This window comes from Triticum aestivum, chromosome 3A (genome assembly GCF_018294505.1).
Source record: "Triticum aestivum cultivar Chinese Spring chromosome 3A, IWGSC CS RefSeq v2.1, whole genome shotgun sequence".
Classification (NCBI taxonomy): domain Eukaryota; kingdom Viridiplantae; phylum Streptophyta; class Magnoliopsida; order Poales; family Poaceae; genus Triticum; species Triticum aestivum.
In genome coordinates this window covers 51,212,906-51,219,136 of record NC_057800.1, presented here as the reverse complement: position 1 = coordinate 51,219,136, position 6,231 = coordinate 51,212,906, and positions in this window count along the sequence as shown.

Genomic DNA, 6,231 nt, shown 5'->3' with positions numbered 1-6,231 from the left:
ACACCCACATGTTTCGTCCCCGTTGGAGCTTTCACTCAGCCTCTCCCACGAACCTCACAGAAGGATCCCAAGTCGCAAATGGGCCCCCGACGGGAACCACACACGACAGACGATGACCACACATGATTGCCCTCTCATGATTTTTTTGAAAGCTCGGGACAGTGGGGTAACTCCACGCCGACTTTTAATTAATCAAAAGACAAGCGTACAAGTTACATGAAGTACTTACATCATGAAGTGGTTGGATAGATAGAAACAAGAAACAAATCAAGTACAAATGTGACAACAAAGTCTAGGAGATGTTGGCTACTAGCAGGTCAATGAACGGGTGTAACCCTTCCTTGGTTCTGTGCATCATGAGAGCAAAATCCTCCTTAAACCTGGTCAACCACGTGGCATGAGACGGAGCAATCCCTCTGAAGTGCTTATTATTGCGTTCTTTCCAAATCCCCCAAAGCAGCAATGGTAAATATTTCTAGGAACATTGGCCTTGTCCACCTTCTCTTGGCAACATGCAAAAGTTGGAGACGGTTCCCATCCGCAGGCCAAGCAATCCCAACGGAATCCTAGCATGCAACACTGAATGGGCATTGAAAACATAGGTGATCCAAGGTTTCATCTGGCGGGTTCGAGCACAACAGGTATGTGTGAATGTTACCTTGCAGCGACACACAACGCCTTCTCAACATGTCCCTAGCGTTGATACGATCAGCTAAGAGCAGCCATGAAAAAAAATCCATTTCATTGTACATTTCGACTTCCATATCCATGAGAGCGCATCATCAGCCTGCATGTCCCGAAAGCAGTGTGCATAATACTTGCTAGCTTGGAAGAGCGAGCCACCCCAGGTACAGATCCACCTGCCCTATCATGATTAATCTTGTCATTGTTGATATGCATGGAGATCCCATTGCTCCAATTATATTAGGTAGGCCATTTCTAAAGACCATAAAAGCTACCCTTAACATTTTTTAAGGCAATGTAAGATTTGACCTTCCTTTGAAGGATCCTTTCATTAGACAATTCCCCGGGAAAAAGAAGATGAAGATGTGCACATGAGACAGTATCACCCTAAATGCCAGAAGCTACGACGATCTAAGCATCATCATACCAAAAGAGAAGTAACTGTCACTACGGTCGAGCTAAATGACCATAAACAAATCGTTTCATGGGAGGCAGTCCATGTGAATAAGGTAGAAGAAGTAAGTTTGTTTTTGTTCTGTTTGTTTCAATAAAAAGTGATCAATGCTTTAGATAAGAGGAGGAGAAGAAAATGGTTGTTACTCACACCGTATATATTAAATTTGGTATGTGTTATGTTTATGTTGAAATTTTGTCTATTGGATATGTTGGAACTAACCTCTCGGGAATATCAAGAAAAGCCCCTAAATAAAATCTCAATTCAGAGCATTTAGGGCAAAATACAATTTGGTACAAGTGAACCCACTCGTACTGGCGGTCTTACCAGAGGAGGAGGCAAGCCAACAAGTACAAAGCAAAAGACAACGCATGGTACAAGCGTGACCGCTCGTACCGCCGCTCGTACCATGCTCGGGCGGGGACTAACCGACGGTACGAAAAATCATCAATCCCCTCGGTATGGTGACGAACGTGGCCGATAGTACAATAATAAGGGAGTTTGCACAAGGGGCTTACCCGGGTTTGGGCCCTCATGGTGAGATAATACCCTACGCCCTGCTTTGTTTTGTGTTGATGTGGGAGCACCTCATGCGAGGGGGGTAGAAGATGATTATGGATGTGATTACCGAGAGTGTGGTCTATGGAATAGATGGGAATTGCTATCCCTAGCCTCCCCTTATATAGGGATGACAGCTAGGGTTTACAAGGCTCTTAACTGACCTCGCACTGAGGGATTCTTGGCTTGTACAAAAGATGATCTTCTTGCTCCGACCCAAGCCCTTGGATTGCCTCCTGGCGCGCGTTGCCGCCAGGCCTCCTGGGCCCCGAGTCTGGCCCAACACCGGGCTTCCTGGCCGGTGGACAACCTGAGGTGTATTGCACCATTGGTTGTGGCACATGTTTTTTTATAAGTGATATGTTGTGAATCTTGGGAAGAATGAATCGTTTGCCAAGACCACCTCCCCTAGTGTTCGTCAGCCAGATATTGCGGTCCCTTCAAGATTCACTTGTCTGGTAGTTTAGGCTATAGAATCAATTCTAGCAAGTTGGATTGGAATCTGTTGACATCAGATTTTGGCACGGCATATAAAAGAAAATGAGATGACTTCGAGTGAAAGGGTTTTCAGCATGAAAAGTTTCACGTCGTCGAGTGGAACAACTTTGTGTTGGGGAACGCAGTAATTTCAAAAAAAATCCTACGCACATGCAAGATCATGGTGATGCATAGTAACGAGAGGGAAGAGTGTTGTCCACGTACCCTCGTAGACCGTAAGCGGAAGCGTTATGACAACACGGTTGATGTAGTCGTACGTCTTCACGATCAACCGATCCTAGCACCGAAGGTACGACACCTCCGCGATCTACACACGTTCGGCTCGGTGACGTCCCACGAACTCACGATCCAGTAGAGTGTCGAGGGAGAGCTTCATCAGCACGACGGCATGATGACGGTGATGATGATGCTACCGGAACAGGGCTTCGCCTAAGCACCACTACAATATGACTGAGGTGAATTATGGTGGAGGGGGGCACCGCACATGGCTGGAAACAATCAACTTGTGTGTTCTAGGGTGCCCCTGCCCCCGTATATAAAGGAGCAAGGGGGAGAGGCCGGCCGGCCTAGGGGCGCGCCAAGGAGAGGGGGAGTCCTCCTCCTAGTAGGAGTAGGACTCCCCTTTTCCTAGTCCAACTAGGAAGAGGGAAGGGGAAAGGAAGGAGAGGAGAGAGGGAGGAAAGAGGCGGCGCTGCCCCCCCTCCTTGTCCAATTCGGACTCCCAAGGGGGGGGGGCAGCCCTAGGCCCCTCCTCTCTCTCTCACAAGGCCCATGTAGGCCCATTAGTTCCCCCGGGGGTTCCGATAACCCCCCGGCACACTGATAAATATCCGGTGACCCCCGGAACTCATCCGGTGTCCGAATATAGTTGTCCAATATATCAATCTTTATGTCTCGACCATTTCGAGACTCCTCGTCATGTCCGTGATCACATCCGGGACTCCGAACTATCTTTGGTACATCAAAACACATAAACTCATAATACCGATCGTCACCGAACGTTAAGCGTGCGGACCCTACGGGTTCGAGAACTATGTAGACATGACCGAGACACGTTTCCGGTCAATAACCAATAGCGGAACCTGGATGCTCATATTGGTTCCTACATATTCTACGAAGATCTTTATCGGTCAAACCACATAACGATATACGTTGTTCCCTTTGTCATCGGTATGTTACTTGCCCGAGGTTTGATCGTCGGTATCTCAATACCTAGTTCAATCTCGTTACCGGCAAGTCTCTTTACTCGTTCCGTAATGCATCATCCCGCAACTAACTCATTAGTCACATTGCTTGCAAGGCTTATATTGATGTGCATTACCAAGAGGGCCCAGAGATACCTCTCCGACAATCGGAGTGACAAAACCTAATCTCGATCTATGCCAACTCAACAAGTACCATTGGAGACACATGTAGAGCACCTTTATAATCACCCAGTTACATTGTGACGTTTGGTGGCATACAACGTGTTCCTTCAGTATCCGGGAGTTGCATAATATCATAGTCACAAGAACATGTATAAGTCATGAAGAAAGCAATAGCAATATGATACATCTCCAATGTATCTATAATTTTTGATTGCTCCATGCTATATTATCTACTGTTTTGGACATTGTTGGGCTTTATTATCCACTTTTATATTATTTTTGGGACTAACCTACTAACCGGAGGCCCAGCCCAGAATTGTTGTTTTTTGCCTATTTTAGGGTTTCGAAGAAAAGGAATATCAAACGGAGTCCAAATGGAATGAAACCTTCGGGAACGTGATTTTCTCACCGAACATGATCCAGGAGACTTGGACCCTACGTCAAGACACAAAAGAGGAGGCCATGAGGTAGGGGGCGCGCCTACCCCCCCGGCGCTCCCTCCACCCTCGTGGGCCCCCCGTTGCTCCATCGACGTACTCCTTCCTCCTACATATACCTACGTACCCCCAAACGATCAGATACGGAGCCAAAACCCTAATTCCACTGCTGTAACTTTCGGTATCCACGAGATCCCATCTTGGGGCCTGTTTCGGAGCTCTGCCGGAGGGGGCATCGATCACGGAGGGCTTTTACATCATCACCATAGCCCCTCCGATGAAGTGTGAGTAGTTCACCTCAGACCTACGGGTCCATAGTTATTAGCTAGATGGCTTCTTCTCTCTTTTTGGATCTCAATGCAATGTTCTCCCCCTCTCTTGTGGAGATCTATTCGATGTAATCTTCTTTTTGCGGTGTGTTTGTTGAGACTGATGAATTGTGGGTTTATGATCAAGTCTATCTATGAACAATATTTGAATCTTCTCTGAATTCTTTTATATATGATTGGTTATCTTTGCAAGTCTCTTCGAATTATCAGTTTGGTTTGGCCTACTAGATTGATCTTTCTTGCAATGGGAGAAGTGCTTAGCTTTGGGTTCAATCTTGCGGTGTCCTTTCCCAGTGACAGTAGGGGCAGCAAGGCACGTATTGTATTGTTGCCATCGAGGATAACAAGATGGGGTTTTCATCATATTGCATGAGTTTATCCCTCTACATCATGTCATCTTGCTTGACGCGTTACTCTGTTTTCATTAACTTAATACTCTAGATGCATGCTGGATAGCGGTCGATGAGTGGAGTAATAGTAGTAGATGCAGGCAGGAGTCGTTCTACTTGTCTCGGACGTGATGCCTATATACATGATCATACCTAGATATTCTCATAACTATGCTCAATTCTATCAATTGCTCAACAGTAATTCGTTCACCCACTATAGAATACTTATGCTCTTGAGAGAAGCCACTAGTGAAACCTATGGCCCCCGGGTCTATCTTCATCATATTAATCTTCCAATACTTAGTTATTTCATTTGCTTTCTACTTTGCTTTTATTTTACTTTGCATCTTTATCATAAAAATACCAAAAATATTATCTTATCATATCTATCATATCTCACTCTTGTAAGTGGCCGTGTAGGGATTGACAACTGATACGTCTCCAACGTATCTATAATTTTTGATTGTTCCATGCTATTATATTATCAACCTTGGATGTTTTGTATGCATTTATATGCTATTTTATATGATTTTTGGGACTAACCTATTAACCTAGAGCCCAGTGCCAGTTTCTGTTTTTTCCTTGTTTTAGAGTATCATAGAAAAGGAAAATCAAATGGAGTCCAATTGACCTGAAACTTCACGGAACTTATTTTTGGACCAGAAGAAGCCCACGGAGTATCGGAGTTGGACCAGCAGAGTCCCGGGCTGCCCACGAGGGTGGGGGCGTGCCCACCCCCCTGGGCGCGCCCCCTGCCTCGTGGACAGCCCGGTGGTCCACCGACGTACTTCTTCCTCCCATATATACCCATATACCCTAAAAACTTCGGGGAGCACAAATAGATCGGGGGTTCCACCGCCAGAAGCCTCCGTAGCCACCAAAAACTAATCTAGACCCGTTCTGGCACCCTGCCGGAGGGGGAATCCCTCTCCGGTGGCCATCTTCATCATCCCGGTGCTCTCCATGACGAGGAGGGAGTAGTTCTCCCTCGGGGCTGAGGGTATGTACCAGTAGCTATGTGTTTGATCTCTCTCTCTCTCTCTCTCTCTCTCTCTCGTGTTCTTGAGATGATACGATCTTGATGTATCGCGAGCTTTGCCATTATAGTTGGATCTTATGATGTTTCTTCCCCTCTACTCTCTTGTAATTAATTGAGTTTCCCTTTTGAAGTTATCTTATCGGATTGAGTCTTTAAAGATTTGAGAACACTTGATGTATGTCTTGCCGTGCGTATCTGTGGTGACAATGGGATATCACATGATTCACTTGATGTATGTTTGGGTGATCAACTTGCGGGTTCCGCCCATGAACCTATGCATAGGGGTTGGCACACGTTTTCGTCGTGATTCTCCGGTAGAAACTTTGGGCACTCTTTGAGGTTCTATGTGTTGGTTGAATAGATGAATCTGAGATTATGTGATGCATATCGTATAATCATACCCACGGATACTTGAGGTGACATTGGAGTATCTAGGTGACATTAGGGTTTTGGTTGATTTGTGTCTTAAGGTGTTA